Source organism: Chiloscyllium plagiosum, unplaced genomic scaffold (genome assembly GCF_037043375.1).
Source record: "Chiloscyllium plagiosum isolate Xiang-an unplaced genomic scaffold, Cpla_swu_hap1 HiC_scaffold_25, whole genome shotgun sequence".
NCBI classification, from domain to species: Eukaryota; Metazoa; Chordata; class Chondrichthyes; order Orectolobiformes; family Hemiscylliidae; genus Chiloscyllium; species Chiloscyllium plagiosum.
This window is the reverse complement of record NW_028270163.1, coordinates 1,796,417-1,809,638: the sequence shown is the minus strand read 5'-3', so window position 1 is coordinate 1,809,638 and position 13,222 is coordinate 1,796,417. Positions and strand designations below refer to the sequence as shown.

General features: G+C 42.0%; 1 long non-coding RNA gene across 1 annotated transcript in view; it reads right to left on the bottom strand.

The window, feature by feature from the left end:
* Positions 1-11,168: 11,168 nt before the first annotated feature.
* The window catches only part of LOC148145265 (uncharacterized), a 101,004-nt gene continuing 98,950 nt past the window's right edge, over positions 11,169-13,222 (bottom strand). The window contains exon 3 of the long non-coding RNA XR_015761358.1: positions 11,169-12,004. This is a non-coding gene — a long non-coding RNA (uncharacterized LOC148145265). The remainder of the gene's footprint in view (positions 12,005-13,222) is intronic.

Sequence of the window (13,222 nt, the reverse complement as noted above, 5' to 3'; positions counted from 1 at the left end):
TATACATAAATGATCTGGAAGAGGGCATTGTTGGTCTGATCAGTAAGTTTGCAGATGACACGAAGATTAGTGAATTCGCAGAAAGCATAAGGGACTGTCAGAGAATACAGGAGAATATAGGTAGACTGGAGAGTTGGGCGGAGAAGTGGCAGATGGAGTTCAATCCAGGCAAATGTGAGCTGATGCATTTTGGGAATTCTAATTCTAGAGCGTATTATATAGTTAGCGGAAGAGCCTTGGGTAAAGTTGATGAGCAGAGAGATCTGGGAGTGCAGTTCCATTGTACCCTGAAGGTGGCTGCACAGGTGGATAGAGTGGGCAAGAAGGCATATGGTATGCTTGCCTTCATTGGACAGGGTATTGAGTATAAGAGCTAGCAGGTCATGTTAAAATTGTACAAGATTTTGGTTCAGCCGCAATTAGAATACTGTGTACAATTCTGATCACCACATTACTTTGCTTTGGAGAGGGTGCAGAAAAGGTTTATGAGGATGTTGCTTGGTACCGAAGAGAGGTTGAATAGGTTAGAATTGTTTTCATTAGAAAACAGGAGATTGAGGGGAGACCTGATTGAGGTCTACAAAATCATGAGTATAGACAGTGTAAATAGAGATAAGCTTTTTCCCAGGGTGAGGGATTCAATAACGAGAGCATTCAAGGTGAGAGGTGAAAAGTTTAAGGGGGATTTATGCGGCAAGTACTTTACACAGAGGATGGTAGGTGCGTGGAACATGTTGCCAGCAGATGTAGTAAAGGCAGGCACGGTAGATTCATTTAAGGTGCATCCGGACAGATGCATGAGTAGGTGGAGAGCAGAGGGATACAGACACTTAGGAATTGGGCGACAGGTTTAGACAGTGGATTTGGATCGACTCAGGCTTGGAGGGCCGAAGGGCCTGTCCCTGGGCTGTAAATTTTCTTTGTTCTTTGTTCAAGTGGTGTCCCGCAAGGGTCAGTGTTGGGACCACAACTTTTCACTTTATAGATTAATGATCTAGATGAAGGAGCTGAGGGCATTCTGGTTAAGCTTGTAGATGAAACAAAGATGGTAGAGGGACAAGTAGCGTTGAGGAGGTAGGTAGGCAAAAGAATGATTTAGACAGGTTAGAAGAGTGGCAAAGAAGTGGCAGATGGAAAACAAAGTGGGAAGGTGCGAGGTCTTCCTGCTTTGGAAGGAAGGAAGAATAGAGGCATGGACTGTTTTCTAAATGGTGAGAAAATTCAGAATTCTGAAGTGCAAAGAGACTTGGGAGTTCTTGTCTCGGATTCTCTCAAGGTAAACTTGCAGGTTAAGTCAATAGCTAGGAAGGCAAATGCAATGATGGCATTTATTTTGAGAGGAATATAAAAGCAGGGATGCACTTCTGAGGCTCTATAAGGCTCTGGTCTGAACAGATTTGGAGTACTGTGCGCATTTTTCGGCCCCATATCGCAGGAAGAATGTACTGGCCCTGGAGCGTGTTCAGAGGAGGTTCACGAGAATAGTCCCAGGAATGAAAAGCCTAACATATGAGGAGCGTTTGAGGATTCTGGGTGTAGACTCGATGGAGTTTAAAAGGATGAGGGGATAGCTAATTGAAACTTACAGAATACTGAATGACCTGGACAGAGTGGATGTTAGGAAGATGTTTCCATTGGTAGGAGAGACTAGGACCCAAAGAACAGCCTTAGAGTAAAGGGAAGACATTTTAGAATGGAGATAAGGAAAACCTTCTTCAGCCAGGCAGTGATGAGTTTATGGAATTCACTCCCACAGAAGGCTGTGGAGGGCAGGTCACTGAGTATATTTAAGATGGAGATAGATAGTCTCTTGATTGTCAAGGGGATTAAGGTTTACAGGGAGAAAGCGGGAGAATGGGGTTGAGAAACTTATTAGCCATGATTGAACGGTAGAGCAGACTCAATGGGCTGAATGGCCTCATTTCTCCTCCTATGGTCTTATGGTCTAAGTCTGACTCACAGCTTGGTATTGGAGTAAAGTCAAGTCTCTACTCGAGTGTGTCAACATTAACAGGTCTTACTGAATGTAACAGGCCATCTCTGGAACTATGCAGGCCTGGCTCCAGAGTCATACAGCACAAATAAAGACTCTTCAGCCCATTGAGTCTTCACCAACATAACTACCACTAAAGGCATGTTAATCCCAATTTAATCCCAATTTCTTGCACTTGCACATGCCTTGAATGTTCTGATATTTCAAATGCTTATCCAAATATTTTTTAAAGATTGTAAGGTTTCTGGCCTTCACTACCATTCCAGGCTGTGCATTCCCACCACCTTCTAAGTGAAAAAGTTCTTTCTTCAATCTCTTCTGAATCTCCTGCCCTTTACCCTAAAACTATACCTCCTTGTAATTGACCTCTCAACCAAGGGGAACTGCTGCTGTCTATTCACCCTGTCTATACCCCTCATAATCGTATACATCTCAATCAAGTCTCCTCTAAGCCCTCTCTGCTCAAAAGAAAACAATCCAAGCCTATCTAGCCTCTTCTTGCATTTCAATTTCTCCATTCCAGGCAATATCTGGTGGATATCCTCCACACCCCCTCAAGTGCTATCACATCCTTCCTGTAGTGAGGTGACCAGAACTGCACACAGTCCTCCAGCTGTGGCCTGACCAATGTTCTATACAACTTCAACATTACCTCCTTGCTCTTATACTCTGTTCCAGAAATGATGAAAGCAGGTGTCCCATATGCCTTCTTAACTATCCTACTTCTGCTCTGCTGATTTCAGGGATCCGTGAATAATTACTCCAAGATCGCTCTGTTCCTCTGAGCTACCCAGTTCTTGCCATTCATTAAATACTCGCTCATCTGGTTTCTTCTTCCGAAGTGCATCACCTCACATTTATTAGGTTTAAATACATCTGACACTCCTCTGCCCATTTGACCACCTCATCCATATCTTCCTGTAACCTACAACCATCTTCTTCACTCTGAACCACCTTATCAATCTTGATGTCATCTGAAAATTTGCTTAACATTCTCCCAACAGTTTAATCTGTATAATTTGTGTATATAACAAACAATAAGGGTCCCAGCTTATTATGGCATCAGCTGGACTGGCCTCGTGTCACTCAAATAGCCTTCTACCTGTCCTTGTGCTAAGTCAGTCTCTGATCCATCCCACCAATCCCCCATGTGAGACCTTGTCAGAAGTTTTCTTAAAATCCATGCAAACTACATCAACTGAACTTCCTTCATCCACACACTTAATCACATTTTCAAAAAATTCGAACAAATTTGCTAGGTATGATCTCCCACTGACAAAGCTATGCTGACTATCCCTAATTAACTCATGTTTTTTTGAGTGGAAAATTCACTCCTCCAGCAATTTCTCCAATAGCTTCTCTATCACTGGTGTGAGACTCACCGGTCTGTAATTTTCTGGTTCATCTCTACCATCTTATTTGAAAAGTGTAACAACATTAGCCAACTTCCATTCCTCTGCTGCCATGGCCAGAGAGAAATTAAAAATTTGTGACAGAGCCCGGGTAATTTCCTGCCTGCCACCCACAAGAGCCTCGGATGCAATTCATCTAAACCACAGGATATACCTATTTTTAAGTCCTAATGCCTCTCCATTTCCTGTATCAAACTGTGCAAGTTCCTTTTGGTCAGTCACTGCATCCCTCATATGGCAACATATTTGCTCCTCTATTTTCCACTGACACTTTTGGGGCCTATAACAGTTTCAGCAGACTTCTGGATATTGTGGGTTACAGAGGTACATAGACATGATGGAGAGCTGGGCTAAGAAGTGGCAAATGGAGTTAATGCTGAAAAATGTGAGGTAGATCATTTTGGAAGAAATAACAGGAATGTAGAGTACTGGGATAATGATAAAATTCTTGGCAGTGTAGATGAACAGAGAGATCTCGGTGTCCTGGTGCATAAACCCCTGAAAATTGCCACCCAGGTTGATAGGATTGTTATGAAGGCGTATGGTGTGTTGGCAGTTATTGGTCAGTGGATTGAGTTTTGGAGCCACGAGGTCATGCTTCAGCTGTGCAAGATACTCGTAAAACCTTACATGGAGTATTTGATGCCGTTCTGGTCACTGCATTATCAGAAGGATGTGTAATCTTTGGAAAGGGTTCAGAGGAGACTTACTAGGATGTCGCCTGGTATAGAAGGAAGGTCTTACAAGGAAAGGCTGAGGGAACTGAGGCTGTTTTCATTGGAGAGAAGAAGGTTCAGTGGTGACTTAATCGAGATGTATAAGATGATAAGAGGGTTAGATAGGGTGGACAGGGAGAGCCTTTTTCCTCGGATGGTGAAGGGTAACGCGAGGGGACATAGTTTTAAATTGAGGGGTAATAGATTTAGGACAAATATCAGGAGTAGTTTCTCCACTCAGAGAGTAGTAGGGGCATGGAGCGGCCTGCCTGCAATAGTTAGTAGACTTGCAGACGTTATGTGCATTTAAATGGGCATTGGACATACATATGGATAATAATGGAACAAGTGTAGGTTAGATGGGCATCAGATTATTTTCATAGGTCAGCATAACATTGAGGGCCGAAGGGCCTGTACTGCACTGTATCCGTTGCTCTTGATGTGGTCTCCTCTAGGTAAAAACAATGATTGCAGATTCTGGAAACCAGATTCTGGATTAGTGGTGCTGGAAAAGGACAGCAGTTCAGGCAGCATCCGAGGAATAGTAAAATCGACGTTTCGAGCAAAAGCCCTTCATCAGGATTGCCCAAAACATTGATTTTACTGCTCCTCGGATGCTGCCTGAACCACTAATCCAGAATGTGGTCTCCTCTACATTGGGGAGAAGGATGCCAACTTGTGGAACGGTTCAGAGAACATCTCACACACCCAACAATCCCACTGCTCTGTGGCTGACCACTTGAAAGCCCTGGGCATCCTCCACTGCCAAATCCAAGCTACGCGATGCCTGGAGGAAGAACGCCTCATCTTCCGCCTTGGGACCCGCCAACCACATAGCATCAATGTCAATTTCACCAGTTTCCTCATCTCCCCTTCCCCCAACTTATCACACATCCAAACTTCCAATTCGGCACAGCCCTCTTGAACTATCCTACCTTCCTTTCCATCTATCCGCTCCACCCTCCGCTCCGATCTGTCACCATTATTCCCCACATTCATCAACCTATTATCGTCCAAGTTACCTTCCCCCCAGCCTCACCCGTCTCCCATTCAACTCAGCCTCCTTGGGCGCCTGCACATTTCTGATGAAGGGCATATGCTTGAAACGTCAACTCTCCTGCTCCTCGAAAGCTGCCTGACCTGCTGTGCCTTTCCAGCGCCACCCTTTTTGACTCTGGATTTGCACAAGGCATTCAATTAGCTATTGTTCCTTAGACTATTTAATAAGATAACAGCCCATAATGTTGAGGTAACATTTTAGCATGGAGAGAGGATTGGCTCACGAATAGAAGAGAGTTGGGATAAAAGGTGCTTTTTAAGGATGACAACCTATAACAAGTTGAGTGCCAGAAGAACCAGTGCTGGGGCCACAATTATTTACAAAAATATATTAATGACTCATGACAAAAGTTTGCAGATGACTCAAAAATAGGTCAGAAGGCAAATGTTGAGGATTACGCAAAATGTCTGCAGAGAGATAAATACAGGTTAAACAAATGGGCACAAACTGGGCAGATGGAATATAATGTGGGAAATGTGAGGTTGTACACTTGGCAGGAAGAATAGAAGACCTGAATATTATTTAAATGGAGAAGAGTGAAGAAAGCTGCAGAACAGAGGGATTTGGAGTCCTTATGTATGAATAATTAAAAAACCCCTCATCTAAATTCAGAGGGTGATAGGGAAGGCAAATCTCATGTTGAAATTTTTATTTATTTGAAAGAGAACAGAGTATAAAAATAGGGAGGCTTTGCTTCAACCACATAGTCAGACCACATCTAGAATACCGTGAACAGTGTTGGTCCTTTTACCTGAGGAAAGATATGCTTGCATTAGAGACAGTCCAAGAAGGTTCACAGGCTAATCCCTGGTATGGAGTGGTTTTCTTATAATGAGAGATTGAATAGTGCATTGAAGCTTAGAAAAATGTGAGGAGACCTTACTGAAGCATACATGATTGTTAGGAGCCTTGAAAGGGTAGATTGAAGAGCTTATAGAATCATAGAAATGTACAGCCCAGAAACAGATTTTTCAGTCAAACTCATCTATGCCGACCAGATATCCTAGACAAATTCTAGTCCCATTTGCCAGCATTTGGCCCATACCCCTCTCACCACTTCCTATTCATATACCCATCCATATGCCTTTTAAATGTTGTAATAGTACCAGCCTCCACCACTTCCTCTTGTAGCTCCTCCCATTTTCTGTATGAAAACATTGCCGTTTAGGTCCCTTTTAAATCTTTCCTCTCTCACCTTAAACCTATGCCCTCTAGTTCTGGAATCCCCCACCTTGTCTATTTACTCGACCTATGCTCCTCATGACTTATAAACCTCTTTAAGGTCACCCCTCAGCCTGCAATGCTCCAGCAAAAACAGCCCCAGCTTATTCAGCCTCTCCCTATAGCTTAGACCCTTCAACCCTCACAACACCCTTGTAAATCTTTTCTGATTATTGTTTCCCTTTGAGAAAAAGTCTAGGACCAGAGGTATAATTTCACAGCAAGGAGTTATCCATTTAAGAGAGAGATGAACAGGATTTTTTTTTCTCTCAAAGGGTAGTGAATCTGTTAAATTCTTCATTGCAGAGACCTGTTGAGCCGGGGTCAGTAAGTATATTCAAGACTGAGATAGACAGAATTTAAGTCTGGAAGGGAATCAAGGGTTATGGGGATGAGGTAGGAAAGTGAATCTGAGGATGATCAGATTAGCCATGATCTGAATGAATGGCACAGCAGACTCGATGGCTTGAATGATCTACTTTTTGCTTCTACATGTTATAGTCTTATGTCCATATACATAGATGTCATACGATGCAGAGAAAAACAAAGGGATTTGCTTATGAATTCATCTATTAGCCCAACATCAACAAAGACATTAATCAACCGATCATGTGAAACACGTCAACTCCATCAACTTCAGCAGTCAGAGAACTCTTTGTTCCAGATGAGATTCCTTCTGAGCCATGATCCAAGATTGTGACTGACACTTTCCATACCCAACGACGATAACTGACACTTTTAACAAGATTTCTTTGGGTGACTAATCTACAAAACCGCTCGTACAATGGTTGTGACACATTCCATGCCATTTTAACACATTTGGTGTTTGTCTACAGATCTGGTCCAACAACAATCTGCAGTACCCAAATGAACACTTCGAAGACATGCAGGAAGTATGGTATTCAACACAGTAGCTCCTCTCATTGCTATTCTCAAATAAAAACTGAGGGTTATCATACACACAGCAAGAAAGGAATGTAGTTGAAACTTTATTGCTGGAACAGCACAGCAGGTCAGGCAGCATCCAGGGAACAGGAGATTCGACGTTTCGGGCACAGGCCCTTCTTCAGGAATCCCTACCTTTTATCTTCTCCTACTGAATCCCTACCTTTTATCTTCTCCTACTGAATCCCTACCTTTTATCTTCTCCTACTGAACACTCTCTGCTATCCCTACCTTTTATCTTCTCCTACTGAACACTGTCTGCTACCTCTCCGCCTCTATCCTACTCCGACCTATCACCCTCACCTTGACCTCTTTCCACCTATCACATTTCCAACGCCCCTCCTCCAAGTCCCTCCTCCCTACCTTTTATCTTCTCCTACTGAACACTCTCTGCTCATTCCTGAAGAAGGGCCTGTGCTTTAATTCTTACAAAGAAAGGAATGTAACATATCTCGCTGAGCCAGTTTAAAAATATTTCCAGTATAACTGAAACAATGGAAGTCCAATCTGACACTCCATGAATTTCTGAAGTTAGGGGAATACTTTTATGCACATTTTTTATTTAAAAAAAAAACAAATCAGCTAATTAACTAATTAAGCAACTAATAGTTAACACACTGCCCACAAAAAAGGTGGGGAAACAAAGGAAGGAACTAAACCAAAATAATGATCGAGACGGAGATAATGCACTTCAGCTTATGCAGCATTTAGAGTTGAGATATAAAGATATGTTAAGCTATTCAGACCAGAGATTGCATTGTTCTAGTTATCAGCTAGATAGATAGTTTAATCATTGAAACTCATACAGTGGAGGAGGAACAGCACATTTATATGAGAGTTCAATTCTAGTTCTGAGAGAGCTGGAAGACGATAAAATTCTTGGCTTCTAGCTCATCAAGGAAGTAGAGACAGTGGCTTGTTATTAGTGAAGAGGACCTATTCATGGTGGTGTTTAGGAAGGAAACTGATAAGTGTTATGACACAGGGTAACTCTCCTGCTTAATTTAAAATCAGCAACACAGAAAAGGTTTATCTCGTACAGTAATCTGTGAAAATTTGAAAGGCCAATAACTGAAGTAAAAATTAACAACTCTATTTCTTAAAGTATAACAGAGAATAATTAACTAACAGCTGTTTACAATTCCTTACTCTGACCGATCTGTTACCTTGCCTTCTTTAATACTAGTCCAATAAAACTCCCAATTACGATTTACAAAACAAAACTTCTTATCTCAAAACCAGGCAGCTTTTGTTTTCTCTGAATTCCAGTCTTCTTTTCTTCTTCTTAGGGATTTCTGCTTCACAGGTTACTGATCGATAAAAGTATGTTTTAAGAGAACTATTTTTTGAGGAGTCTTTTTACAGGATGGGACTTGGCAGTTCTCCTCTCAACTGTTCAATTTTCCTCGATCTTATACCTCCACAGCATCGGATTCTGTCATTGGTCATTAATGTTATCAATACACTAAATTCAAACTGGATTGGAGTTTGGTATTTTTCGGGGCATAATTTATGATTGGCCTAATTCGAATCTGTTTTGTTATTTCTAGGCAACCAGCTAATTGAGTTGCTCAACCAAATGTTACATTATATTTCTTTTGAGAACACTTGGTTCTGTCAGGTAGTTCTGCTGCTTTTAACTCTCTTAAAAGGTACAGTACACCCACATCTTCATAACATAAGACAGAATATTGATAGCAATACTAATCAGAAAGGTTGCTGCTGGCATCAGAGGTGTCTCTTCTCAGATTCACCAATGGAATACAAAAAAAGTCAGAAACCCAACAGTGTCACCATTAGAAGTGGCCAGTGTTGAAGCTGCAATGAAGGGAAGATGGAACTTCTGTGCTGAGGCCCAGCAATCAGAGAGGTGAACCCTCCATTGATGTATTCCGAACGGTGCTGAACATTGTGTTAAAACTCCTCGCGGGGATCTTTATGAAAAAAGGGAAAGTCTTTGATGAACAGCTACTGTGAGGAACTCCTGCAGAGGTTTCCTGCAGCTGAGATTATTAAACTCTACCAACCACAACCATCTTCCTTTATGTTGGGTATGACTCTCACCAGCACACGGTTTCCTTCCGATTCCCATTGACACCAGTTTTGCAATGGAACCTCGATGTTACACTCAGTCGGATGCTGCATTGAAGTCAAGGGCAATCACTCTCAACTCACCTTCTGAAGTTCAAACTCTTGATTTATTCATTCATGAGATGTGGGTTTCACTGATGTTTATTGTCTATCCATAACTGTCCAGAGCATACTGTGGGTCTGGAATCACATCTCAGCAAGCACTGATAGGACAATAGATTTCCTTCTCTAAAGAGTAAGCACCATATGGGTTTTTAATCCCAATCGCATGTTGCAAGAGGGATACAAAAAGTTTAGAGAAAGATAGTGATCGATTAAGTGAGTAGGCAAAACGTGGAGCATAATGTGGGAAAATGTGAAATTGTTCATTTTTGAGAGGAGAACAAAAGGACAGGGTAACATTTATTAGAGAAAAACTGCAGAAAGCTGCAACATATAGGGACTTGAGGGAACGTGTGCATGAAACATAAAAAACTAACACAAAGGTGCAGGAGGTAATCAGAAGGATAATAGAATGTTGGCCCTTATTTCAAAGGGTTTGGAGTATAAGAGTACAAAAGTCTTATTGCAGTGTCCAAGATGCTGGTGAGACCACATCTGCAGTACTGTGAGCAGTTTTGTCCCCTTATTTAAGAAAATATATCAATTCATTGGAGGAAGCTCAGAGAAGATGAACCGAGATGATTGTTGGATGCTGCCTGAACTGCTGTGCTCTTCCAGCACCACTGATCCAGAATCTGGTTTCCAGCATCTGCAGTCATTGTTTTTACCTAGATGATCCCTGGTCTGGTGAGATTGATCTCACTGAAACATTTAGGATTCTTTCGGAGCTTGACAGGGTACCCCTCATAGGAGGATTAGTGGTGCTGGAAGAGCACAGCAATTCAGGCAGCATCCGAGGACAGGCGTCCTCGGATGCTGCCTGAATTGCTGTGCTCTTCCAGCACCACTAATCCAGAATCTGGTTTCCAGCATCTGCAGTCATTGTTTTTACCCCTCATAGGAGAATAAACAACCAAAGTGCACAGACTCAGAATAAAAGGGTGCCAATGTAAGACTGAGGTGAGAAGAAACTCCTTCTTTCAGTACGTTAACAGTCTTTGGAACTCTGTGTGGGCAGAGTCCTTGTGTATATTTAAGGCTTAGATAGATACATTTTTGATCAGTTGGGGAATTAAGTTGGAGATGAAAAACACAGAAATTTGGATGGCTTACTCCTGATTCTTATTATCTTATAAAAACAATTGCGTTGTTCTGAATAGTCTAGCTTAATACTTTGTTCAAATTCTAACTATCTGCCATGATGGGATTTGAAATCATGGCCCCAGCGGGGGTTCTTGATTACTGGTCCAGTGACATTAACACTACATTACTATCTTCACATTCCCATGACAGATGACTATCTGTTTCATTTTCTTCTAAGTCCTCGGACACTGACACTAAACCTAGAGACCGTTCTGATCTGTAACATTCAGTAGCACTGATTGGGAGATGCCGGTGTTGGACTGGGGTGTACAAAGTTAAAAAATCACACAACACTAGGTTATAGTTCAACAGGTTTAATTGGAAGCACACTAGCTTTCCGAGCGACGCTCCTTCATCAGGTGATTGTGGAGGGCTCGATCGTAACACAGAATTTATAGCAAAAATTTGCAGTGTGATGTAACTGAAATTATACATTGAAGAATTGATTGTCTGTTAAGCCTTTCATCTGTTAGAATACAGTGATAGTTTCACTTCTTTCATGTGTAAATCACAAAACCCTTTTTTTAAAGTTGCATTCTCGGGTTAGCTGTTAACAATGGTGATAGCTAGACAATATGTTGAAGGTGTTAGCCCCCTGTGTTCTCTGTCTATGACCTGACGTTTAGATTGATTCTAATCTAAAAAGTGAGATAACAGAGTTTTACATAAATTCATGCAGTTTCTGAGCTCAGAGTTCTACATGAATGTATGCAGTTTTTGAGCAAAGTGCAATGTAACTCTGCAAGTACAAATTCGCCCCACAAAATATATGTGTGCATGTGGGTCTTTGTCTGTCTGTGTGTGTGTGTGTCTGTCTGGGGTGGGGGTTGTGAGTGTGAGAAAGTCTGTGTGTGTGTGTAGCGAGTGCAGAGTGTCTTAAGTCTGTGGGGGGGTGCATGTGTGGGAGTGTGTGTGTCTATAAGGGTGTGTGTGGGTGTCTGTGTGCGCGTCTGTGTGTACCTGTGTCCGTGTGTATGTGAGAGTGTGTGTGTGTATGTCGGAATATCTGTGTGTGTGTGTGTAGTGCAATGGTGATCACCTGTAATGTGACATGAACCCAAGGTCCCGGTTGAGGCCCTCCCTATGGGTACCGAACCTAGCTATCAGCCTCTGCTCGGCCACTTTCCTCTGCTGCCTGGCCCGAAGTCCACCTTGGAGGAAGGTCACCCGAAGGTCCGAGGCTGAATGTCCTGGACCACTGAAGTGTTCCCCAACTGGGAGGGAACCCTCCTGTCTGTTGATTGTTGTGCGGTGCCCATTCATCCGTTGTCGTAGCCTTTGCTCGGTTTCCCCAAAGTACCATGCCTCCGGGCATCCTTGCCTGCAATGTATAAGATAGACAACGTTGGCTGAGTCATATGAGTACCTGCCATGTACAAGGTGGGAGGTGTTCCCATGCGTAATAATGGTATCTATGTCCACAATCTGAGACGTCTTGCAGCGTCCACCGTGACAGGGTTGTATGGAGTTGTCCTGAGCTTAACAGACAATCAATTCTTCAATGTATAATTTCAGTTACATCACACTGCAAATTTTTGCTATAAATTCTGTGTCACGATCGAGCCCTCCACTATCACCTGATGAAGGAGCGTCGCTCCGAAAGCTAGTGTGCTTCCAATTAAACCTGTTGGACTATAACCTGGTGTTGTGTGATTTTTAATTCAGTAGCACAGCATTTGTACTTCAGGCCAAAGCAGAAAAGACTCAGGAATTTAAAACACACAAAGTCTTACTTACTGAACAATTCACAAATCCGCAGGGCAGACAGAGTAGAGTATTTGACTTTAGTTACAACACTATACAATATTGGCCAATCTGTCTTTGACAGTAAACAAACATTAAAGAGGGTTACTTCAGCCACAAGAACAATAAAATCAACTATAAGGTCCAATTATTTTACTGTCAGTCATTCAATAGTTCTATGCTGATTTACCACTTCTTGTTCTTTGTCATGATATTGGGAGCCTTTTCTAACAGTTGTCATGTTGACTCAATGCTCAGTTGATTTCTTTAGTTATCCCTATGGTTTGTTTACTATAGTTAAAAATCACACAACATCAGACTGTAGTCCATAGTCCAGCAGTTTAATTTAAAAGTGCAAGCTTTCGGAGCATTGCTCCTTCATCAGGTAGCTAGTTGGGCAGGATCATGGGACACAGAATTTACAATAAAAAATCAAGGTGTCATACAATTGGTGCGATGTATTGAACAAACGTAGATTGCTGTCAAGTCTTCAATCACTTAGAATGGGGGTGCAGGTTTTGGTTGATTAGTATGTAAATCCCAGAATTTCTTTCAAGTCACAGCCCTGAGATAACTTAAGGTTTTATCAGTATATTAAAAAAAAACTAAGATCTCAGCTCAGGCAATGCTTTGAAGGTGTGAGGTTAGAGTCTGTCTGTATCCCAGCCTTGGGTCAGGCCTGTTCCATTTCCAAACTAGGAATTAATAAAATGTCACATTGATTGACTGCCTACAGATTGTTTTTCGAACAAATAGAATGTATCTGCAAATACAAATCTGCTACTGCAATTTCACC